Below are 26,767 nucleotides of genomic sequence, written 5' to 3' on the forward strand. Positions count from 1 at the left end.
GGGGCATAGATTTAAGGTGAGAGGGGAGAGATACAAAAGGGTCCAGAGGGGCAATTTTTTCACTCAAAGGGTGGTGAGTGTCTGGAACGAGCTGCCAGAGGCAGTAGTAGAGGCGGGTACAATTTTGTCTTTTAAAAAGCATTTGGACAGTTACATGGGTAAGATGGGTATAGAGGGATATGGGCCAAGTGCAGGCAATTGGGACTAGCTTAGTGGTATAAACTGGGCGACATGGACATGTTGGGCCGAAGGGCCTGTTTCCATGTTGTAAACTTCTATGATTCTATGAAAATTAAAATAGATGACTTTGAAAATTAGGCCAGGCACCAAAACATCTGCATCTTGGACCTTCAAGAAATAGAAAGTGACAAAAACGGCTTCTGGAATTTTAAAATTTGTTGGGTTTCATAGAGGTGGAGAGAGCACATTGCTCCCTCTTAACCGTCTATAGCCCTGATGAGTGAACAAGGCCTATTGGCTTAAAATGCAGGATGAGTTGAACACCCTAATATTCACAGGCCTGAAGAATGACCTTTCTCTTGAAAATAGAAGATTTTATTGAGTATTTTTTTGGTTAAGCAGATAGGTGCTGTGAAGGAATATGATCCTGTCAAGTAGATCTTTATGGGGTTGAATATAGTTATACCATTTTATTAGTTAAACTTAAGGCATGTTTATTTGATACTCTGTCAAAGTTGCTAAGGGTGAGTAAGTAGAAGAATCTTAATTACTCATCTCAGTGTGGGCTAAATTTTCTATTGCACAACTGTTTGGGCCTACATGAAAGTGGACATGACACCCAATCCCAGAGCTTTTGTCTCGGCACTATGTGTCCACAAAATAAATACTTTTGAGCACAGCCCATTGGGATGTGACACTGGTCTCCTTGAGGAGACAGTTCAACGTCACTACAGACTTAACGAGATGTTTATCCAGGACAAAGAATTATGAAGCAATCTATTGACAGACTAGGAGGAGGAGTTGTGTTACAATATGACACATTTGATGTCGGTGGCTGATGTCTTTCATTTTGTATGTCTCACTTCAGAGCAAAGAAAAGGAATTAAGGGAATGTTGCCTGCAGTAAGAGGTTAAGATCCTAGAGTGAGCTCACACCGCAGGGACTTGTGAAAAGATGCTTAAAAATTCGACCAAAAAGAAAATGGCTTAAAATTACTGGAAAGGGAGCTGGAGGCTGATTTTCAGCAGAAATCAAGCTCCCTCCAACTTTCAAATAGCAGAATAAAAAAGGTAAAAGATTTCCAATATTGGATTTGCAAGAGACCCAGTAAATCAGCACAGAACAGAAATGGTGGTCTCTTTTCTCTCTGTGGGCGTTTGTCTTCAGTGTTGTATATGAGGTGGTTTGGGGCAGTTGTTCTAATTCTGGGTTTTATGCCAACACTCATTATTTGTGTTCACTGTAGCAGGCAGAATCTGTAGGCAGGTCCTTGCCTCCTACGAACCAAAACATAACTTAATGCGTGAAGTGAATGGGATAGTGTATCTCAGTAGTGTATTTATTGTAAGGCTTACATTTATCCATCAAATAAACAGTGACCCAGCACTTAACTTATACTTTAAACTTGTTGCTGGAAACAAAATAATGAAACATTCAAATTCTTAAGAGTCCTTTTAGCCGAGTTGTTTGATACCAATGTTTCGATGTTTCTTACGTGGAGTACTTCTCAACCTCAACAAAGGCCTGTCCCAGTGCTGTGATGTGGAAATACAGTTCAAACAAGTGAACCAAAGATATAGTGAAGAACCGTAGCAAATATACTGGGTCCAAGGAGCTTCTAACACCTCAGATCAAAATCAGGCCTTTTACATTAGGCAACTGCCTAAGAGGGGATCCCAAATCCTTTCACAACAGCCCAATAATCAATATTACTTATTTCTATCACCCAGGCTGATGGGAGGTGGAAACTGTCTGATGAATTGCTTCCTTGTTCGAACCTGAGACAAAGCCTATTGGAATTTTCAGCTGGCACGACACTTGATTTAATACCTGTAGCAAGCACAGACAATTAGTTCTCCTCTATCTCTATCCAGCATGGTATATTCACTCTACCCACAGACACTTACGACAAAGAATGAAGGAAATCTTATCAGAGATGGCTGCTAAATTTCTGTTTTGCTTTTTTAAAAGTAAAACAATTTGATGTGGCTACAGTTTCACATGAACAGGTAGAACATTAGAAATGTTTTCAAACACGGTGCAGGACGGAGCCCATGTCAGTCACAGCAGCAACATTCCAATGTCCAGTCTGTACAGCTCGTAACTGTTCCTATATTGGAATGAATTAACATAAATACTGTTAAATCACAATATATTAATAATAATAATTAGTAATTATTGCTGTACGCACGTGTGGACATTAGGAGAGGATAGTTTGATGCCTCAGCTGTAAATAGCCTGCCAATACTCATTGATTGACCATTTGGGCAGCAATTGGAGAGCAATCGGACTCTATGGAATCACACCCCAGCAAGTCGTCAACACCTTCAGGGGAGGGGACAGGGAGCCAGCTGTAATAAAAGGAGGAAGAAAAAAGCTTCAAAAGCACAAGAGCTAACAGTCAAGGTTTAAAATCTGTTAATGCGTTTCGTGATCTCAGGTGATATGAGTAATTGGACCTTGAATCCTCAACAGAAAGACAGATGGTTGACTGTGGCTCTGTTTGGAGTCAATTTACTCCATCAGTAGATACATAGACCAGCTGAGTATGTGAAAGAGTGCTTCCAATTCCCTGGCCACCTTGCATTATAGACCCTCTTACTGGCAATTTGCTGTTCTGTTATTGAATTAGAGACGGTAATGATAGGTCACGTTCTGGGGAAATGCATGCAGTTTGTCAGGCAGGCAGTTGTTACATTGTTACTACACTATTTTTATAGTAGGCCTGGTGCTTTCCCTTTAAGAATCAGAGATTTTGCTTCACTCCCTACCTTTTAAAAGCCTTTTTAAAACCTCTTTATTCAACTACACTTTTGATCTCCTCTCCTAACTTTCTCACTACTGTTTAGCAGCTGTTTTCTCCTAAGTGAAGCACCTTGGGGCATTTTCTACGTTAAACGCACAGTACAAATGAAACTTGTTCTTCTGTTTCTTCACAATAAACTCTGCTCTTTAAATTCTCTGTCGATTTACCCCCCAGACAAAAGGGAAGAAATTGTCATTGGAATAATTGGAAGGGAAAAAATGAAGAAATATTGCCTGCTTTAGACTTGCATAAAAATTGAAGGTTGCTTCTAGTAACACACTAGAAACTAATTCTTTATAACCTCGGTTGTTCTAAGTTTGTTAAGAGGTTTTAATACTGGGCCTAGTGTATCAGTAATGATCCCACAAACAGCCATGAGATTATTGACCAGATAATCTATTTTAGTAATACTGATTGAGGGATAAATGTTGGCCAGGACAACAAGTGCCATGGGATCTTTTACATCCATCTGAGAGAGAGAGCAAATGGGGCTTCGGTTTAATGGCTCATTCGAAAGTCATCACCTCCGACAGTGCAGCACTCCCTTCGTACTACACTGAAGTGTCAGCATAATTATGTGCTCAAGTGTCTGGGGTGGATCTTGAGCCCATGACCTTCTGACTCAGAGGTGAGAACGCTACCACTGATCAGAAAATAGATGCATGACAGAAACAAAAAGAATGGGATGGGAAACTATAGTTATGAGGAGAGACTTGAGTTACTGGGACTATTTCCACTGGAACACAGAAAGAAAAAGGAAAGAACTTGCATTTATATAGCGCCTTTCATGAACTCAGGATGTCCCAATCGCTTTACAGCCAATGAAGTACTTTTGAAGTGTAGTCACTCTTGTAATGTAGGGAAACGCGGCAGCCAATTGCGCACAGCAAGATCCCACAAACAGCAGTGAGATAATGACCAGATCATCTGTTTTAGTGATGTTGGTTAAGGCATAAATATTGACCAGGACACTGAATAATATATTGATAGAAGGCTAAAGGGGTGATCTTAACCCTGCCTGCCTGGTGGAAACTTGGCAGGTTACAATTACCCCTGGGACTTACCCGCCAAGGTCCTGCTCTCTCCCCACAGGTTCTGAATTTGACCTGCTCTTCTCATACATGCCAGCAACAGATGGGGTCCTTCTTTAAATATGCAGATCGAGCTCCGACGATGTAATCGGGGCCTGACTGCTATTTTAACCAAAGGTCTCTGCAGGGAAGCCTACGCGACTTTTCCACTGGGCCAACCTAACGGGAAGAGGAGCCTGGGCCAGAAAAGGCCCAATGAGGTAAGTTGTTAAACTTTTTTTTGACTTGCCTTGTGGGGCCAGGAGGAGCAGGATTGCTCCTCTGGTCCTACAAGAAAAGTTTAGTCCTCTCCTGCCCCAGGTTTCCTGCTCTTCCCCTGATCTCGAGGCTCTCCTGAACCCATCAGGAGGCTTACCTGAGTGCAAGGGACGGTTCCCTAGGCTCCGCCTGTGGCTTCCTGCCATTCTGCTCCTGCCCACTGGCCAGCAGAGGTTTCCCACTGGTTTCGGGCAGCAACCTGACTGAGCCTGTGCAGGTGAGGCCAAGGTCGGGACAATTTGCTTCCCGTCTCAGCCATCGCCCGCATGACTCTCACTCCAAGTTAAAGTTGGGGCTTAAGAGATCTAATAGCAATCTTTAAAATTATGAAGGGTTTTTAACAGACTGCATAGGAAAAGATTATTTCCGCTGGTTGGGGAGTCAGTGATGAGGGGTCAATTTAAAATTGTCACTAAGAGAATGAGGAGAGAGGTTAGGAGAAATTTCTTTATGTAAAGAGTTAATGGAGTCTGGAATGCTTTACCACAGGGAGTGATTCAGGCAGCCACCATTGCATTTTTTAAGGGAAAAATAGATAAATATTTGAAACAAAGGAAAAAGATACAGGCTTATGGGGAGAGCAGGGCAGTGGGATTAGTTTGGATTGTCCTAGTAAAGAGATAGCGGAGACAAGATGGGCAAAATGGCCTCCCTCTATGCTGTAAATCTCTGTGGTTCTATGTGTTTATTAAAGGACACTGGTGTTCATCTAAACTGGAACTACCTTTAGTATTTGCACCCGGTGAAAAAGTTTAAGGAATTTAGTTGAATCATCATATTAAATCTTAGCAACGCTGAAGGAAAATTTCTAACATGTGCAGGACATTTATGTTTAAAATGTTAAAAGGATTCGATGGGGAAACTATTTCTAATGATGGGGGAATCAAGAACAAGGGGACATAATCTTAAAATTAGAGCCAGGCCATTCAGGAGGGAAATCAGGAAGCACTTTTTCACACAAAGGGTAGTAGAAATTTGGAACTCTCTGCCCCAAAATCCTGTGGCTGCTGGGACAATTGGAACTTTCAAAACTAAGAGCGATAGATTTTTGTTAGGTAAGGGTATCAAGGGATGTGCAGCTAAGGTGGGTAAATGGAGGTACTGGTCTAATTGAATGACGTAGCAGGCTAGAGGGGCTGAATGGCCTACTCCTGTTCCAATGTTCCTCACTACAGAATCAATAAAAATCATTTTTTCAAGTGTCATGTGCCAGAAAATATGTATTAAGATGACAATGTTATCTGTACTCAAAGGGTTAAAATGAGACATAATCCATTTCTTTTTTTTATCCCAGCTGTCACCTTTAAGATCCTGGTCCATTTGCAAGCCTAGGTTTTGTGCTCTTTTATTTAAAACTGGTTGATAGCAGTTCCCCTGTAATTGTACCTACTGCTTCCTGTCTCTTGGTGCTCAGCTGGTGTTGTGTATCACCCCCTCCCATTCTGGTGTACAGATGTGACTACACAGCCTGTAGAACTCTTGGGATTTCATTTGCTGCTGGTGGAACAGCAGCTCCTACATAATGTCATTCGCAGAGGATGCCCTGAGGGGAAGCTGACTGTATAAGCATTCGATCAGCAGCGCTATAACACTAGCAGAGTGCTCCTCTGTCTGCCAGGTGTCCCGTCAGCCTCGCTCAGGCTGCGATTTATAAGAATGGTAATACATACCAGGAAATGAAGATCCTATTTTAAGTAACAAATGCATCTTCCTAGAAGGAGCTAGTCCATTAGCAGTAGCAACACATGCTTCACAAACCAGAAGACAAGGATTATAGCACTTAAATCTGCCATACCAACCTCATTGAATTTTATCATTACTAGATCAACCTGTTAGTGAAGCATCACGTTGTTGAGCAGTCCACCTTATGCTGATGTTGTCTATCTCATTTACTCTGCTCTGGCTCCTTCAAGTTTCTCCGCTGCAGACTGCTGGTGGGGTAAGGATTCATGGGCACCAGTTACTCTCTAGCCGAAAAGACAGTTTTCATGTATTAAGGCAGCACTTCAGTGCAGCCCTGATGGAGGGCTGCATTGTTGCAGGTGCCGTCTTCTGGGTGAGACGTTAAACCGAGGCCATGTCTGCCTGTTCAGGTGGACGCAAGAGATCCCATGGCACTTTACTGAGGAAGAGCAGAGAGTTCTCCTGGTGTCCTGGCCAACATTCATCTCTCATACATCACCAAAACAGGTAATTCATTTTATTGCTGTTTGTGGGACCTCGCTGTGCGCCAATTAGCAGCTGTGTTTGCCTACAAAACAACAACGACTACACTTCAAAAGTAAATGATTGTCTGTGAGGCACTTTGGGACATCCAGAGTTTTTGAAAGGTGCTATATCAATGTGAGTCTCTCTTTACCCAGTGAATTATGTGTGACTATTCAACCATGGGAGAATCATAGCTGAGCTCAATCTTGTCCTGATCCAATATCCCCACATTCGCACTTTCTGACAAGATTCAGGAATGGGATCCCCTGGCTGACTGTTTATTTTCTCTTTTCCCTAGCCCAGGGGAGCTGAGGGGAGATGTAACATTTCTACTGCCACTCTGGCTGAATTCAGCTAACTTAGCACAGATGACAATCCACACTGGCCAGCTGAACCATCAAAACAGCCCTGAGCTTCCTGTTTAATAATAGGCCAGTGTTGGCAGACGTTATGGAGGAAGCTGGGGTGTGAACTGTTCTGACCAGCAGGCTGAAGGGCACTGTATGGAAGTGCGAATGACCTTGTGGGAGGAAGAAAATTAGGTGAAGTGGATATAGATTAAAACTATGACTGCGTTTGGAAACATTAGTGTGCCGTTAACTCTTTGAGTACTACAATAGTGCTTGTGCATCGTTTCAAAAGATTTTCATGTCCAACGATCGCATTCTCCCTGTAACAGCAACGATACGGAGGGAGAGTCTGAAATGACAAATACTGAACCTGGGAGGAGGGTGGTGGTTAACACATATTAAAATGATAACAATAACCAGAATTTTGCTAAAAATGGGAGGAATTTTAAAAAGGTTATGCTTGACACATATGGAGGGTCACTGTGTGTGTTTGTGTGTGTGTGTGTGAGAGAGAGAGTATGAGTAAATAAATGTGATCTCTTTCTCCGAGCCAAGCCAGTTCCAGTTCTACAGCGAATGGGTGAATGACGTTGAAAATGGGACAGGGTGTAGGTGAATGTGTGAACAGGTGACTTGTCTACGTGTGGGAGAATGGGTTCTCACAATTAAAATAGTGACACTGAAGACAGGGCCGTATTTTACGTGATGGGTTTCCGTTGGATTTTTTTAATGCTACTAAACATTGATGGTTTTGTTTGTGAAAGCGTAGTCGTGTATCTGCCGTCTGTTACTTTGGTTGAGACAGTAGAGCCGGGCGAGATGAGCAATGTCTTCTGACACAACATGCCTTAGAGAACTAATGAAAAATCACCACATCTGTTCTCAGAAGAGTTGATTCTTATACTGTACGAACACAGTGCGCTGCACGCCATATTGGTTAGGGCGCCCTGTAGTCGTCCAGGGCACCCTCCTGAAACTGGAGTTAGGCCCATTGCTAGTGCAAAAAGAGGGCCTATGCCTGTTTCAGGCCACTTTGTAAAATTCGTTTGGGACTGACTGCAACATGCGCCATGCAAACTTGGTCAGCTTTCTCAGTGCTCAACAGCCAAACGAGCGGCCCCTAAAGGGACCGCTGGAGGCTGCCACCCAAAAGGTAAGTTTAACTTTTTTACTTACCTGAATGTGGAGCCAGTGGGAGGAGTGCTCCTCCTGGCTCCACATTAAAACTGTGGGCCGCTGCCGGACACCGCTCACTCCCCGCCCTCTCCCGATTGCCTGCGCACCCCCCGGGCTCATCTGAGGACGCCCTTCCCCATACCCTGTGACCAGCCAGCTGCCTTTAGGGCCATGACTGTTGCCGGGTACTCAGCAGTACTATCCTAATGAGGCTGGTAGACCAATTTGCCAGTTTGTATCGATCCAATTTCTAGCCCATGGTAACTGACACAGTGTTGGCCGCTGGTTTTATTTATTTTGCATAACGGATGAAAATCGAAGCAACTGTGCAAAGGTGGAGGTGGAATTAATCAGCTGCTCATTTCCTGGACAATGTCAAAACTATTGTAAACAATTTTACAACACCAAGTTATAGTCCAGCAATTTTATTTTAAATTCACAAGCTTTCGGAGGCTTCCTCCTTCGTCAGGTGAACGATGTGAACATCGTTCACCTGACGAAGGAGGAAGCCTCCGAAAGCTTGTGAATTTAAAATAAAATTGCTGGACTATAACTTGGTGTTGTAAAATTGTTTACAATTGTCAACCCCAGTCCATCACCGGCATCTCCACATAATGTCAAAACTGGTAGTATTACATAGTATTATATCGAATTTACAGCACAAAAACAGGCCCCACTGGTCCATGTCAGTGTTAATGCTCCACACGAGTTTCCTCCTACCTTACTTCATCTAACCCTATCACCACATCCTTCTATTCCTTTCTCCCTCATGTACTTATCTAGCTTCCCCTTAAATGCATCGATGCTATTCGCCTCAACAACTCCATGTGGTAGCAAGTTCCACATTCTAGCCACACTCTGATTAAAGAAGCTTCTCCTTAATTCTTTATTGGATTTATTAGTGACTATCTTATATTTATCGCCCCCAGTTCTGGTCTTCCCCAAAAGTGGAAACATCTTCTCAACATTCACCCTATCAAACCCCTTCATAATTTTAAAGACCTCTATCAGGTCACCTCCCTGCCTTCTCTTTTCTAGAAAAAAAGAGCCCCAGTCTGTTCAGTCTTTCTTGATAGTTCTGGTATCATCCTTGTAAATGATTTTTGGACCTTCACCAGTGCCTCTATATCCTTTTTGTAATATGGAGACCAGAACTGTGCACAGTACTCTAAGTGTGGTCTAACCAAGGTTCTATATAAGTTTAACATAAGCTCTCTGCTTTTGAATTATATTCCTCTAGAAATGAACCCCGGTGCTTTGTTTACATTTTTTATGGCTTTGTTAACCTGCGTTGCTACTTTCAGTGATTTGTGAATCTGTACCCCTAGATCACTTTGCTCCTCTATCCCATTTAGACTCTTATTTTCCAAGGAGTAGCCATGATGTGGAGATGCCGGTGATGGACTGGGGTGGACAAATGTAAGGGATCTTACAATACCAGGTTGGACTTACAGGTTGAATCTTACAACACTGTTGGACTATAACCTGGTGTTGTAAGATTCCTTACATTTGTCCAAAGATTAGGAGGCCTCTTTATTCCTCCTACCAAAACTCACATTTATCTATATTGAAATTCATCTGCTGTTTACACACCCATTCTGCAAGTTTGTTAATGTCTTCTTGAATTTTGTCGCGGTCTTCCTCACTATATCCCCCAATTTGGTGTCGTCTGCAGATTTTGATATTGTAAGTTTGATTTTTGTTTACTAAGGGTATAAACATTATCTGTATAAACCTGTCAACTGGGAAATCTAAATCTGTGCATATTTGACAATTCAAATAAAATATTGCCAGAGCAGAATAGATTCAAAAAGCCCAAGTTCATGGGTTAAATGAGAATGAATTTAGAAAGGGGAAGTGTGAGTCATGAAACTAGGTCCGTATGTATTGTGAAATTGTTAGAAAAAAACATTGGCCGAGCTCCACCTCATAGCCACACAAGGTCTTCCATACAGGGAGCTAGATTACAACATTCAACGTCCCAACTGCTATAGAGTGAAATACGGGTTTTGGGCCTGTCAGAGTAGCAGAGCTGCACATAATTTGGCCTGACTTCCAAACCAGCTATGGTTCCCTCAACTGGAACGCATTACTGATTCAGATTCATCAAAATTGGTAACCCTTTGGCCTGCTCCTGTCTGAGCAGAGCTGAGAGCATCTTCAAATGCTTTCCAACCACATCTGGTCCATGAAGCCAGTTTTGCTGCAGCACTTGAGAATAAAATGTTCTTTAACGACTTCTCCTGAAGGCGTTGACTCGTTGCTGGGATGGGGCTCCATGGGAGGCCAGTTGTTCTCTGGTATTTTGTCCAGGAGGTCATTTTTCATGCGCAAACCTTGGCAGAGAGTGTTGGCTTGACTGTTCAATCATCGGGGGTATTACTGCGAAGCCTGATACCCGAGGTTTGCAGGGTTGCAGGCTAATGATCAGCAGCAGGAACCCTGGTCAGAGCACTGACAACATTTATAGCATTCCTACTGACTGAGATGCCATGACTGAGATCAGCTTGGTCCACACAGATCAGTGTATTGAATCTGAGACCTCTCAGCTCTGTAATGGCTCACTACTTGCTGGATAAACTCACTCAGCCACCGGGGAGCCTGTACTTGTGTTCTATCCTGTAATGTCTACAAAACATTACTGATTTCTTTAATAGGAACTTAGGAATAGGAGTAAGCCATTCAGCCCCTCGAACGTGTTCCGCCATTCAATGAGATCATGGCTGATCTGTATCTTAACTCCATCAGCCCGTCTGTGTTCCATCACCCTTAGTATTCTTGCCTAACAAAAATCTATCAATCTCTGTTTTTAAATTTTCAATTGACCTAGTCTCAACAGCTTTTTGGGGGAGATTGGAAGTTAAGTAGAATTTGAGAAGGATATGGAGCCAGTGAACTAAAAGTTGTTACATTTGGTAATATATTACACTTTGGTAGAATAATATGACTGTAGTCTTCAAAGAGTCAACTGACCAAAAGACATTCAGTTACCAGGCGATCAATTTGATGGAAGCACTTGGTTTCTCCTCTATACCCCCGTCAAAAGGGTAGTGTTCTTATTTTTTTCATCAATCTCTTCCCTCCTCCTCTCCTGAAGTCTGACTCCTATGGTCCCAGGTGCCACTTTCTCTCCACTACATTGCCCAATTGGTCATGCATCATGTATGAGTTTAGGCAGTGAAAATTAGCAGGCTATTTGACAACATGGGGCACCGCAACTGAGCCCAAACCTGTTCTTGCCTGGTGTCCAGGCATTAGCATTGTCCAGCTGGGATCACTAAATAACGATCAGGAGTAAGAAACCTGATTGCTTTCCCGCCCTCTTGCCCGGGGGCACTGAAGCGCGGGCTCGATGGGCCAAACGGCCTCTTTCCCTGCTGTAATCTTTCTATGATTCTAAGCCCGTTGGAACACCAAATCGCCACTCTGACTGAGGTTCGTTAACTTGAACATGGGACTTTTTGGTTGGTGTGGCTCAGGTACACGCTGCCGTTACCAACTGAGTCATCAAAGGGTGACTTTTTGGTTTTGGTGATGCTATCTCCAACAATTAAAAAAAAAGGGATAAATTTCCACTCCCAGCATGAAGCCTTGCTAGGCGGGGGTGCAGGGTCACAGAATTTTTTTTTTCAAAAAATATACTTTATTCATGAAATTTGCAGCAATACATACAATACAGTTGTCATATCACATTCCAAATGTACACAATACAGATTATACAATTTGCAGGTTACATCGAGTACAGTTCAATGAACACATTGGACATAATTACAGTTCATGACACTCTAGGGTGCCTCATTGCAATACACTCAATACACATTTTTGATAACAGGTACGTTACAGATTCTTTACAGGTTCATTACAGATTCATTACAGTTACATTACATCAGTTAGAATTTTACATTCTGCCCGAGGGGGTTTTTCCCTGATTGCAGCCCCTCGGTTTACAATGGTGGGAAGGCTCTAAATGGTTGCCTTTCCCCACAGATCCTTTGCGGCGGCCGCACCCATCCTCAGTGCGTCCCTCAGCACGTAGTCCTGGACCTTGGAATGTGCCAGTCTACAACACTCGGTCGAGGACAGCTCCTTGTACTGGAAGACCAGCAAGTTTCGGGCAGACCAAAGGGCGCCTTTCACCGAGTTGATGGTCTTCCAGCAGCAGCTGATGTCCGTCTCAGTGTGCGTCCCCGTGAACAGACCGTAGAGCACAGAATCCTGTGTTACGGAACTGCTCGGGACGAACCTGGACAGATACCACTGCATCTCTCTCCAGACCTTCTTTGCAAAGGCACATTCCATAAGGAGATGGGTGACTGTCTCGTCTCCACCGCAGCCTCCTCGGGGACAGCGCGCGGTGGCGCTGAGAGTCCGGGAGTGCATGAAGGATCTGACGGGAAGGGCCATTCTCACCATGAGCCAAGCTAGGTCTTGGTGCTTGTTTGAAAGCTCTGGCGATGAGGCGTTCTGCCAAATGACATTGACAGTCTGCCCGGGGAACCAACCGACAGGATCCACCATCTCCTTTTCCCTCAAGGTCTCGAGGACGTTACGTGCGGACCACTTGCTGATCGCCTTGTGGTCAAAGGTGTTTCTCTGCACAAACTTTTCCACGAAGGATAGGTGGGGCGGAACGGTCCAACTGGACGGAGCGTTCCGTGGCAGCATGGCCAGGCCCATCCTTCTCAACACCGGGGACAGGTAGAACCTCAGCATGTAGTGACACTTTGTGTTTGCGTACCGAGGGTCTATGCACAGCTTGATGCAGCCGCACACAAAGGTGGCCATCAGGATGAGGGCCACGTTGGGCACGCCTTTCCCCCCTTTCTCTGGAGATTTGTACATCGTGACCCTGCGGACACGGTCCATTTTTGATCTCCAGACAAAGTGGAAGATGGCTCGGGTGACTGTCGCGGCGCACGAGCGAGGTATGGGCCAGACCTGCGCCACGTACAGCAACACCGAGAGCACCTCGCACCTGATGACCAGGTTCTTGCCCACGATCGAGAGGGATCGTCGATCCCACAGTCCCAGTTTCTGCTTAACCTTGGAAATACTCTCCTCCCAGTTTTTGGTGCACGCCCCGGCCCCCCAAACCAGATCCCCAGCACCTTCAGGTAATCCGACCTGACAGTGAAGGGGACAAAGGATCGGTCGGTGCAGTTCCCAAAGAACATGGCCTCGCTCTTGCTACGATTTACCCTGGCCCCCGAGGCCAGTTCGAACTGGTCGCAGATGCTCATCAATCTGCAGACCGACAGCTGATCCGAGCAAAAGACGGCGACGTCATCCACGTACAGGGAGGCCTTGACCTGAGTACCTCCGCTGCCTGGGATCGTCACCCCTCTTATGCCCGCATCCCTCTTGATGGACTCGGCAAAGGGTTCGATGCAACACACGAACAAGACGGAGGAGAGAGGACAGCCCTGCCTGACTCCAGATTTGATCGGAAAGCTTTCTGATTCCCACCCGTTGATTGAAACTGCGCTACTGATGTCTGTGTGGAGCAGTTGGATCCAATTGCGGATTCCCTCCCCAAACCCCATTTTGGAGAACACGTCCATCATGTACATGTGGGATATTCTGTCAAAGGCCTTCTCCTGGTCCAGGCTGATCAGGCAGGTGTTCACCCCCCTGTCCTGTACGTAGGCGATCGTATCCCTGAGTAGCGCCAGGCTATCAGAGATCTTCCTGCCGGGTACGGCGCAGGTCTGATCGGGGTGGATCACCACCTCCAGGGCTGACTTGACCCGATTGGCGATGACCTTGGACAGAATTTTGTAGTCCACGTTAAGTAGTGAGATGGGTCGCCAATTTTTGATTTCTTCCCTCTCCCCCTTCTGCTTGTGGATGAGGGTGATGATGCCTTTCCTCATGGAGTCTGACATGCTGCCTGCCAGGAGCATACCCCCGTACACTTCCAGCAGGTCTGGGCCTATCCAGTCCCACAGAGCTGAGTACAACTCCACCGGTCAGCCGTCGCTTCCGGGAGTCTTACTCCTCTCGAAGGAATGGACGGCCTTTGTCAGTTCATCCAGAGTTAGCGGGTGATCCAGACTCTCCCGCTTGCTGTCGTCTAGAACCTCCGTGATAGACGACAAGAAGGACTGGGAGGCCGCGCTGTCTGTGGGCTTCGAGTCGTACAGTCCGGCATAAAAGGATTTGCAGATCCTCAGTATGTCGGGCTGCGAGGACGTGACCGAGCCGTCCTCTTCCTTCAGGCTGCTGATCACAGAGCTCTCTCTGTGCACCTTTTGGAAGAAGAAGCGCGAGCAAGTCTTGTCCTGCTCCATGGAGCGGACTCTGGACCGGAAAATGATCTTGGAGGCCTCGGAGGCAAAGAGCGAGGCTTGCTGGTCCTTCACCTCTCTGAGTTCCTCCCCGACATCGATCCCCATCGACTGCAGCAGGAGAAGATTCTGCATGCTTTTCTGGAGTCGGGACGTTTCCCTCTGCCTCTCTCTCGCCTTCTGAACACCTTTGAGGATGAAGAACCTCTTGATGTTCGCCTTGATGGCTTCCCACCAATGCATTGGGGAATCAAAGAGGGGCTTTACAGTTCTCCAACCTTTGTAGTCCCTCTTCAGTTCCTCAATGTTTCCCGGGGTCAACAGTTTCACGTTCAGCTTCCATGTCCCTCTGCCCACTCTCTGATCGTCCTGTAGGTGACAGTCGGCCAGGAGGAGGCAGTGGTCAGAGAAGAACACCGGTGTGACTTTGGTGGATCTGACCTTGAGCGTCGGGGACACAAACAGGAAGTCTATCCTGGAACGGACGGACCCGTCTGGTCTGGACCAGTTGTATTGACGTGCCGCTCCTTCTGCAGGGTTGCTGAAGACGTCGCACAGCTTGGTGTCTTTCACCGCTTCCATCAGGAGTTTGGATGTGGTGTCCAGTTTGTTGTCGGCTCTGCCGGATCGTCCAGCCGCATCAATGATGCAGTTGAAATCACCACCGAGAATGACCAGCCTGGACGTCGCCGGCAGCAGTGGGAGCTGCTGGAAGACGGCCAGACGTTCACTGTTTAGAGTCGGGGCGTACACGTTGATCAGTCGGAGCGGAGCGTTTTTGTACATTACATCTGCTACGAGGAGGCAGCCCCCCACCACCTCCTTTACTTCGGTGATGGTGAAGTTGCCTCCCCGCAGCAGAATCCCCAGGCCGGAGGCCGGCTCGGCTGTCATTGCCTCCCGACCAGATCGTTGGCCCGTGGGCCCACCGCTGTGACCATTGCCGGTAATTGCTGAGGTGCGGCCGCACTCCTGCAAGAATAGCAGGTCGCTCTTGACCTGGGCCAGGTAGTCCAAGGTCGACACACATTGCGTAGTGCATTTAACGCTACGCACGTTGATGGATGCGACTTTCAGACCCATTTTAACAACAGTTTAAAGTCTCACCCGACAGTCCGTTTGCTGTTTCCAGCTCTTGGCCGTGTCCCTGCATCCCGGTGATCTGTGCAAAGTGTTCCACGCTCCCTGAGCTGAGGTACGAGTTCTGTTCTGCCTCAGAGAGGGGGTCGTCGTTCCGCCGGGGTGACATCGGCGGCGTAGTGTCTGGTGAAGAGTCCGTGCGATCCTCGATCGGTTGGGGCTCCTCGTTGTTGCTGCCCCGGAGCCGTTCTTCGCTCTCTGCGGTGCTGCTCCCGGTGTCGCGGAGCTGGTGTGCGCTGGGCACTACGATGCTGCCGGCTTCCCGGAGCTGGAGGGTGCTGGAGGCGTTGTCGCTCCCAGTGTTCTGGCGATGGGGGCTGCCGATCGTGTTGGTGTTACCTTGGACATTTTGCCGCTTTCGGTGGGACGTCTGACCGCTTCGCTCCTGTCGTCCCTCCTCGTCAGACTCGGGGTAGTCGCTGCAGTCCGACTGCGACTCGAGTGCTCTTTTAACCCCTGGTGTAGTGTCGGCAGGGGCTCGTTTCCTTTCCTCTGGCTTCCTCTTTCTGTTTTTCTTGCTCACCAGCTGCCATTCTCCCTCTGCTGCCTCCTCGTCCATGGACTCTGTTGTCTGGTGGGGAGGCTCGGAGCTGGGTGTCGGGGTCTGGTAGTTTTCGGCTTGACCCTTTCCTCGCTCCTTGTCTTCCTGGGCCAGGGACTTCTTGGAGGAGGTCGCGGCCGGGCGATGACTCTTGGCCTTCTTTGGGGCAGCCTTGCTTGTTGCCCCCTCCTCCTCCGCTGTGTTGCTCTTGGCCGCCTGGGCGTAGCCGAAGCTGCGTTTGGGGAAGACCCTGTAGAGATGGCCTTCCTCCACGCACAGGTTGCAGCGCTTGCTCTCCTTGCAGTCCTTGGTCTGGTGTCCTTCCTGCTTGAAGTTCTTGCAGACGGTTGCAGTGCAGGAGGCCGCCACGTGGCCGGATTTGCCGCAGGTGCAACAGACTCTGGGTTGCCCCACGTACGTGATGTACCCTCGACTTCCCCCGATGGCGAAGCTGGAGGGAGGGTGGACGATGTTGCCGTGGTCGTCCACTCTCAACATTGCTGTGACCTCCCTCTTGCTGGTCCAAATCCAGAACTGGTCGGTGACGTCGACGCTGTTCTCCGCCCCGTCGACGTATCTGGCGAGGAACGTCAGCACATCGACGACCGGGACGTGTGGGTTGTGCATGTGTACAATCAGCTTCCGATTCCTCTGCGTTGGGAGGGTGAAGAGCGGCTCCGCAGTGAGAATCGCCAGCGGTCCTTCGCTCCCCTTCTCCTCGAAGACCTGGAGAAGCTTCTGGCATCCAGCGACGGTCTTAAAGGTGACGTCAAAGTGTCTGCTTCGAGGGAAATCCTGTAGGCAGAAGATGTCCGTCGCTTTGAATCCACAGCAGTCGACCAAAACTCGTTTGACGAAAAACGCACGATCCATCGGCGTAACACATTCAACTGTCGTTACCGTCACCCTGACGGTGTTTGGCACACCATGGCCGAGTACCCGGGTGCCCTTCCCTGCCATTGCAGTATTGATGTGGTCCCTATGCAAATTTAGGGGCGGAGCCAGCACACAAAACAACCAATTGCAGCAAAGTCCGCACTTTGCGAGCGCATAAGGTCGCAGCCAGCGTTCCAATCCACTCAGATCCAAATAAGCCCGAATAGGAACACACTTGATCTTAGCCAAAAGGCCGAGAAGCAGGGTCACAGAATTGGCCCTTTTAGTATTGTATCTCTGACCTGCACTCCCATCTAGCGAGGCTCCACTCCAGGACCAGCAACCCCCACACCCCCGTAAAATGTCCTATATAATTTTCTGTTGTTTGAAAATGTTTAACTTTGCAACTCTTTTACATTAGGCTCCCTCAAATGGGCAATATCTCGGAGCCTGACATTTTCCAGCAACAGACAGAAAGTTTTGATTAAAGGAAGTCTTATCAAAAAATGGGGTACTAGAAGAATTTGCAATTGGCCGACGTTAGCTCAAATGCAAATAAAAAATGCACAGCAGGCCGGTAAGCACCTGAAAGAAAAAAGTGAAATAACGGGTATTGATGAATGGTCCCACTCAAAATGTTAACCTGTCTTTCACTTTCAAATGTTGACTGATCTGCTCTCTTTCCAGCATTTACTGTTTTACCTTCAGATTTCATCATTCAGTATTTTTTTTACCGCCTCAATTTAAACCTGTTCATGTTGCAGTAAGATGACTGTTTACCGAACAATACTGTTTTTGTGAAGACTGTATTACCTCAAAATTGATAACTGGAGAGTTCTCCGAATAGTGTAATTTTTGCTTCTGGGTGTATTTCATTCAGAATTAACAAAAGAGAAATCCCACTGTAAATCAATGAAAAGTTGAAGTGCTGGATGAGTGACTCATCTTGCTTCCTCCGAGCAGTGCTGAGCTTGCAGTCGACAGGCACCAGAGTTTGTCTAAAAAAGGGAAAAAAAAATCCTGGAGTCTCACTTCCCTGTCACCACAGCCCAGGGCCCGAGCTTTGCTGATGTAATTCATAACCGACTGCGAGCAAGCCTCTTCTTTCTTTTGGTCACACTCCAGCACTCCAGCTGTTCCTGTACAGTGCAGCGCTGACCTGCTCCATCCATACTTTGACCTCTCAGATTCCATCTCTGATTTAGGGATCTATGCTGATAATAAGGGTAAATGTCTTTCGACACTGCAAAAGTACAGATAAACTACTGTTCTCCAGTTACACTGACAGTTTTCGATATGACTCACCACCAGAATCCCTCCATGATGCTTTCTGTGATTAAGATGAGTAATATTTAACTTTGACGATAACATTTTCTAAGATCAAAATACAAAAGAATCCATTTTTTTTGTTGCCCATTCTCTTCCATTTTCGCCCCTCTGCCCTCTTCAGAAAGCATCGACATCCACTGGGGTATAGCTGCATAGACTCCAGGCATTGGGCCCCAGGTGGCCATTTTTTACTCGCATGAACCCCGACAGTGAGTGTTGACAGGCTATTCTACTACAAGGAGCTTCACAGCTGAGCCCAACCCCGTCCTTACCGAAGGCTCACACCCGCGCACTTTCCTGCAGGTGTTAGTGAAAATGATCAGAGTGATTCCTTCTCCTGTTTTAATTCCGATGCACCCAAGTCAATTGTAGCACCCCCCCCTCCTCCTCCCCAGTTGTAACACTGGCTAAGATCAGTTACTTAGCACAGATTATAGATTGAACTTCTGGTCTATTTAGCTTTGCCATGCACTGCCTTTTACCAACTGAATCATCAGGAGAGGGATAGGTTTTAATTTAAGAAAAATCTGACACTAAGGAATAGTCAAAAGATGATCCAATTAATTAAGCCATTAGGTCCAGAAAAGCTTACAACAAGCTCTCTGGATAATTTTCTGATCTTCCTTAAAAAGGAAAACCAGTGCAACTTTCTCATTCTCCTTAATATTTGTGTCAAAGACTACAGTGCAGGTATTGGAATCCTCATCTATCTGTCCTCTGGCACTAATCTTTAGGCAAACGCACAACCTCTGGGTGCCACCCATTGATTTTAAGAAGTGAATCTACTCATAAATTTACAATAAAATGTTTAACTTTTAAATGGAGACAACCTCACAGATTTGGGATTGGTGAAACTAGAATGAGATGTTTCACACCTCAGTAAAGTGCTGGGGCCTTTGTCTGGGTGTTGAAGTGTTACCATCAGAAAGAGAGAAAGCAGATTTGGTTGGTAGGTGCACAGTGCTTTCTAATTGCAGTGTTCCATAGTGCGTGTGGGTAGATCTATAACAAACTATCATCTGTATGAGCCTCATAGCAGAGGACAGTGTCTCGGCATTACTAAAAAAGGTAAAAGCCATACTAGCAGAATAAGTGATAGTTATGTAAACAAAGAGCAGGTCACAAGTGACTACTGTGAGTCAACCAGAGGGAACATGCTGCATCCAAGACATGGGCAGAAGTATAACACTTTCTGTCTCTTTGGGGGTTAATGTTCTGTGAGAAGATGGTGTGGTGTTAGGCCCCATCATTAGGGTTGGATGAATCAATGTGTTATGTTGAGGTAAGTAAGGATTTAATTGCTTTGAGGATACTTTAGGTAGTAGTGGGGCTGAAGATTTTTAAAAGCCTCAGTTTGGTCATACGTTTAACTACCTATATTTAATATTTTCTATCCCTCTTGCGGTATGCTTGAGTTGATTACATCAAGGATTTACATTAAGCAAACATACTCTGGTATCCAAGGTTGTAATTTGAATTGGACTCAAGCTGTGGTTAGGATTAGTGCAAATCTGTGACTCTATGGTGGCACTGCCAGACCGAATCTTACAAAAGCTTTTCTGTTTTTTGGCTAGTGCTGCAACACAATGAAGCAGGGCTTTATCCACATGCCATGTTTACTGTTAAGACTGTTAACTCTGTGGCACTAAATGTAACCTGCTTGGTCTGAGCATATTCAGATCCTTTTACTGATAGTTAGGATACTAATCTGAGTTATTGACTTCCTCCTCAAGACCAATTATCTGATCATAAAGCTAAACTTGTACTTGGTGTTTTATGGTTTTTTTTGCTCAGCTGGAAGTCTGTCGTGTTTAAGAATCTCCAAACCAAATTAGAACTTCACAATTGTAGTTTCTCTTTGCTTGATATGGAGTAAGGACACATCCACTTACCTTAGCCCAGAGAATGTAGGCACAGGTTTGCAAAAGCTATTCTTAGGAACTTTCAAATGACCGTTCCCTCAGGTCCCTGGTGGTGGCCTCCTGCTGCCCGAATTCTCGCTCCTGCCTGCTAGCCAGGCCCGCGAGCTAAAATCTAATGGCGCTCAGCATGAGAGTTTGTCGCTCGCCTTGGCCCCCCTCCCCCGCAATCTATTCACCGCTCCTGCTCCGAGTTAAAACCCAGGCCTTGGAGTCAGGCTTGCTGCTCTTCTCTGCACTGCCACCACGGCAGGAATGTCCCCCTTGTGCCTTGATCTCCAGAAGCAGACATGGTACTCAAGATGCATTCTGTCTAGATTATTGTACAGTTTAAGCATGACTTCCTCCAAGTTACACTCTGCTATTTTGGATATATAGTTCAGCATTCTATTTGCTTTGTTGAAAGTTGGTCCACAGTGATTGGATATATTGATTGTTTTATCTACTGAAAGTCCCAGATCTCTTAATTTCATCCTCTGTATCTATTTCAACACAATTCATAGAACCATACAGTACAGAAGGAGGCAATTCGGCCCTTTGTGTCTGTGCAATCTAAAACTAATTCCACTGTCCTGCCCCCCTCCCCTTAGCCCTGTTCCTTCCTTAGTTTATCCACTTTTCCCTTAAAATATTCAATGGTCGCTGCCTCAATTGTTTACTGTGGCAAAGAATCCCATGCTCTAAGAACTCCTTGCATAAAGAAATTTCTCCTAACTTCTCTCCTCACTCTCTTAGTAACAATTTAAATTGATAACCCCTTGTCTCAATTAGAGGAAATAAACACTCCCAATTCACCCGATCAAATCCTTCATCATTTCAAAATCCTCCATTAAATAATAACAACAACTTGCAATTATATAGCACCTTTAACTTAGTAAAACGTCCCAAGGCGCTTCACAGGAGCGTTATCAAACGAGCCATATAAGGAGATATTGGGACAGGTGACCAAAAGCTTGGTCAAAGAGGTAGGTTTTCAGGAGCGTCTTAAAGGAGGAGAGAAGTAGAGAGGCGGAGAGGGTATCACACTGTATGTTCTCTATGGCTTTAATATCCCTTCCATTTTGGGGCATCCAAAAATGCCTCTTTATCATTACCTCTTTGCACTTGTAGTCTATGGCTCTACTTTTAGGCCTTTTTCTGTCTTTATCTACCTGCACTCGCACTTTAGAGGAATTACATGGCCTCTGTATACCCACACCCTTTAGTGTCATTCTGTAGACAGTATATTGGCATTCCTTATTTTTCCTCTCAAAGTGCACTTCTTATATTTCGCAGTATTAAACTGCCTCTGCCACCTGTCTGTCCATTCTGCTAACCTCTCTATGTCCCCTTGAACTCTTTTCCAATTGTCTTCACTGCTTGCCGAACTTTTGCATCATCAGCAAATTTCAATATTCTGCTCTGTTTGCCCTGAATCCAAATCGTTTGTATATATATTGAGAACAAAAGGGGATCCAGCACTGATTGCTGGGAACACACCTTCCAATCCTCTCCAAGCTCAGCAACACACATTAATCCTAACCCTTTGTTTCCTGGCTGTTAAACCAACCTTCTATCCATGCTGCTACATTTTCTCTTATACCATAAGTCTGAATCTTTGTAACAAGCCTCCCATGACGTGCCTTATCGAACCCAGTAACTTATTCGCCTGAGCTCTGCTCATTTTTTCAGATCAATTCCTTTTCTACATTATCTCTAACAATTGTTCCATATCCTCCTACATTCTCAATTACGCCATCATCTGTAAAAACTGAGGCAAAATATTTATTTAATTCCCCCACCATACCTTCATCCCACACAACTGGATTTCACCTTGTGGCCTGACCTTTTTAACTATTCTTCTACTTTGAATATGCTTATAAAAGCCCTTGCTATTTCCGTTTATATTATCTGCTAGCCTTTTTCACACTCCCCTTTAGCCCTTCTAATCTCCCTTTTCACTGCCCCTCTACACTTTCTATATTCGTCACGTTGCTTTTCAGTATTGTTAGGCTGATCCATTCTTATCTCACTGAACTTTCCCTTTTTCCAATTCAGCACCCTTATCTTGAACTGCTGATTACCCTTTTCTGTTTTGACATTGAACCTAACAATGTGGTGGTCACTATTTCACAATTGTTCTCCGACTCTTTCACTTATTTGCCCCATTTAATTTCTCAGAACGAAATCAAGCAATGTTTCTTCCTTTGTTGGATTAGAAACATACTGACCTATGAAATAGTTTTGAGTGCATTCTAAACAGTGTTCCCAATTAAGACCACATACACAAATTATCCTGGGATAGTTAAAATTATCCAATAGCATTACCCTCTTATTGTTACGTATCTCTCTGAATTGTCTGTAAATTTCCCCCTCTTTCTCATCTCCACTGTTTCCACCCTGTAATTTACGCAAATAATTGTATAATTTCCTTTCCTATTCCTTTACTTTACCATATAGATTCCGCCTTAAAGCGGTCCTCCTTGTGGAGTGCCTGTGTCACCCATTTTCCCCCCAATATGCAGTATTTTACACTTGTCTGTATTAAGTTTCATCTACCATTGATCTGTCCACTTACATATTTTGTCTTTTCCTAAGCTGCCTTCTCATATTCATCTGCCTCTCCTAGTATGGTATCATTTGCAAACTTGACTAGTTTATACACCCCACTTAATACTTCCCCCACCTCAAAATAGGTTCTCTAATAAGTATCTGCTTTCTATCCTTCACCAATTTCATATCTGTTGCTTCAGACTTTTAATGTTGAGTTTTTGTCAAATGCTTTTAGAAGTTACGGTAGACCCCATCATAGAACCTTCCACAGTCCACTTATAATGTCACTTCCTCAAAAAGTCAAGGACGTTGGTTGGTCAGGTAGGAATTACCCTGTTGAATCCCTGTTGGGTGCTAATTACTAAGTTATTATCATACAGATGATCCTCAAGTTTAGATGGGCAGAACCTCAGTGTAATGTCTCATCTGTAAGGACAACACCTCAGACAATGCAGCATTCCCTCAGTACTGCATTGGAGTACTGCCTAGTTTAAGCGTTTAAAATCAAGAACCAAAATTCAACATCTTTTAAAAATGATATTCCATTGGATGGAATGCAAGGCTATAGATGTGGTAGTGACCTTCTCAAGTTAAGTCTAATAGCTCATTAGGTTAATAAATTAATATCTTTCCCTCCCCAATTTCTCCCCTTTCCGGTTCTCTCCCCCCATCCTGGGATACAGTTCCATGGATGCTGATGGCCCTTCTGATTCTTGCCCTAGTAGCCATTCTTCCAAGTGTGAGCCTAAACAGTGAATGTTGATGGGCTGTTCAACCAACCTGGAGAGGGGAGGCACTAGAGCCAAGTTAAATTTTGACCTCCAAGTGAAGGCTGATATTCCTGTTGTCACAAATTGTAGCGAAAAGGTGGATGTTATTTGTCTCCGTGTGATTTAAATCAATTAGTGTTAATTGTATTCAGGTGGTGCATATCAATTGGGAACTCTCTTGTATCCATTTATAAGGGAGCTGATCCGAGGTGTGGTGTGGGTGTAATGTGGAGCTCTGTGAATAAAGGCTTGGAAGCAACTGAAGACCAGGCTCTAGTAGTCTATCCTTCACCGCCTGACTATCCAGTTTATTACATGGTAACAGAGGATGGTTGCCTAAAGGTGGAGGTAGGAAACTACAATTTTTTTTTGGACTTAAAACAAAACTTTAAAGCCTAATGGCCATTGTGGAAAATGGCTGAAAGCAAGTTTAAATCATCAAGGTACGATTTCCCTCTGATGTTCTCAGAGTTTGAACCGTATGACCAGTGGAAAAATGAAGTTGATATGTGGACATGGGTTACTAATCTGCCAAAGAGAAAATAAGGCATGGCCATGGCCTTGGCGTTGTCGCTTCCTGAACAAAGTAAAATTAGAAGTCAGGTATTTTCCGAGATGGATGGAGATCTTTTGGATAATGATGAAAGTTTTACCTTTCTAATAGAATTTCTGGATCAAATCTACAAGAAAGATGACCTGTTAAGTGCCTAGAGGGCCTAGTCAGCATTTGATAGATTTTGGAAAACAGACGGTCATTCAATGGAGGACTATATCATGGACTTTAACAAATTGTACAAGATGTTGACAAATTTCTAATTGGGAATCCCTGGATCGGTATTAGTGTTTAAATTATTAGATTGTGCTAAGGTGTCTCATATGGACAGGCAACTGGTCCTAACAGGCATTCGGTTCTCGGAAAAGGAGATTCTGTTGGATTAAATGTCTGCTGCCTTAAAATAATTCCTGGAGAAACAATCATTCCCTTCAGCCTTCATGGAACAAATGGAGTCTTCCGCTGTGACACAAAGAATGGAAGATTCAATGGTTACCAGGTTTCGCAATGTTCCAGATACTAAACAAAGGTGCCAGTTCAGGTTTCCAAATTTTCAAGAGACTGGATGTAGGCATCAATATGACGGAAGGATTAAAGACAGACAGATTGGTGATGAAAGCAGATCCGGTTATATCAGCAGAAGACAAAATTGGGACAGTGAATTCCAGGAATGCCCAAGGAAAAATCAGTAGATGCTTTAGATGTGACTCTAAGTATCATTATGAGGCGAATTGCCCAGTGTGAAGACACAGGGTCTTTGAAATGACGCATGAAGAAAGTAGTTCTGAGGAAGAGGTTGAAGATAATGAGGAAGAGGTTGAAGATAATGATGAATAGGAACAGATTATACTGGCCACAAGGTGTTTTAATCCTTTGATGAATGTATTGGTCGTGGATTCCTTTAATTGTGCGGTGTTAGATAGTGCATGTACTTCAACTGTATGCGGGGTAAAATGTTATTTTGATTCACTAAGTAGTGAAGATCGATGCAAGGTTAAGGAATATAAAAGTTCTACATGTTTTAGGTTTGGAGATGACAACACCATGAGGTCACTCAAGAGAGTGGTAATTCCAAGTAAGATAGCTGGAATATGCCATTTTACTCCAGCTACAGTGAGATACCTGTGCTTTTGGGTAAACCTTCCATGAAAATGGCAAAAATCAAACTTGACATGGAACACGATGAGGCAATCATTTTTGGGAAATCGTTTGATTGGTAGTTTACCCAGGCAGGGCATTATTGTATCCCCTTAGTAAATCCTGATGTTTCTCATCAGCATGTTAGGCAAGTATTAATGGCATCAGGCGATAAGGATAAGAGAGAAAAAAAACAAATTGTCTTAAAGTTACATAGACAATATTGCAGGTATAGTTGATGAGGAATATACAAGGTTCGCAGAAGAGATTAGTGAGAACTGTGAAATCTGTAAGAAGTATAGACGGACGCTCCCACGTCCTATTGTAAGTGTTCCATTAGCACGTGACTTTAACAAGTTAGTCGCCATGGATCTAAAGGTATGGGACAAAGACAAAAATGTTTTCATCTTACATTTTATTGACCTGGCTACGAGATTTAGTATTTCTACACTAATATATAGTAAGGAGAAGAAGATTATTCTAGATAAAATTATGGAAAAATGGATAGGGACTGAACTTGGGACACCAGCAAAGTTTTTGACAGATAATGGAGGTGAATTCGCTAACACGGAGTACAGAGATATATGTGAGAATATGAATATAATTTTCATGAATAAAGCAGCTGAGAGCCCTTTTAGCAATGGTCTTTGTGAAAGGAAATATGCTGTGATTGAACAGAGTGTAATTTGTCAACTGCCCTAACATGGGCAGTTCATGCAAAGAATTCTCTTCAGATGGTTGGAGGATATAGTCCTTCCCAACCAGTCTAAGAGCGCGATCCCAAATTACCTTCTGTTCTTTGTGATAACCCTCATGCTCTAGAAGGTTCTACAGTTAGTGCCATTTTTTCTGAGCATTTAAATGCTTTGCATGCAGGGAGACAGGCTTTTATCAAGACTGAAGTATCAGAGAAAATTCGCAGAGCACTGAGGTATCGTATTAGATCATCTGAGACAGAGTTCAATTCAGGAGATTTAGTACACTATAAAAGAGAGGGTCATAGGGAATGGAAAGGCCCTGGTAAGGTAATAGGTCATGATGGTAAGACAGTAATTGTCCAACATGGCAATCAAACTGTTGAGGTTCTTTCCTCACGATTAATTGGAATTAATTATAAAATCTCAGACTCTGAGCAGTTGATAGAAGAAAACAAGGCACCCTGTGCTTCAGATGTTAATTTTTTTTGATGAGGTTCCTGAGGAACAGACTGAGGTAGATCAAAGGCTGAACAGTGGTAATGTCAGTGATCAAGAAACCCATGACAGAGCTATCACATCCATAGAGCAATTGCCCAAAGTGGGTACACGGGTGACATATGTTCTCGAGGGGACTGATGAATGGACGGATGCAACAATTTTGGAATATGCAGGCAAAGCTACTGGTAGGTTTAAATTTTGGTTGAATGTTCAGGATGATGGCCATGCAGCGAGGTCCATGGACTGGCAGAATGTGGTAAAAGAGTGGAGAGTACAAAACGGAATACAAGTAGTGATAGGGAGTCCAGAAGTGAATCTCATGTCAGAAAACGATCGTGAACTAGAGCTGAAAGAGGGAGATCTCGCAGTAGTAGTCCCTACGGACATAGAAGTGGAAGTAGAAAATGTAGCTTGACT

The 26,767-nt window shown here is 44.7% G+C and overlaps 1 protein-coding gene across 2 annotated transcripts in view; it reads left to right on the plus strand.

Moving 5' to 3' along the window:
• faap100 (FA core complex associated protein 100) overlaps positions 1–26,767 on the plus strand; it is a 185,844-nt gene that overhangs the window by 84,460 nt on the left and 74,617 nt on the right. The gene's annotated exons all lie outside the window — the stretch shown is intronic.

The sequence above is a fragment of the Heptranchias perlo genome, chromosome 23 (assembly GCF_035084215.1).
Source record: "Heptranchias perlo isolate sHepPer1 chromosome 23, sHepPer1.hap1, whole genome shotgun sequence".
Classification (NCBI taxonomy): domain Eukaryota; kingdom Metazoa; phylum Chordata; class Chondrichthyes; order Hexanchiformes; family Hexanchidae; genus Heptranchias; species Heptranchias perlo.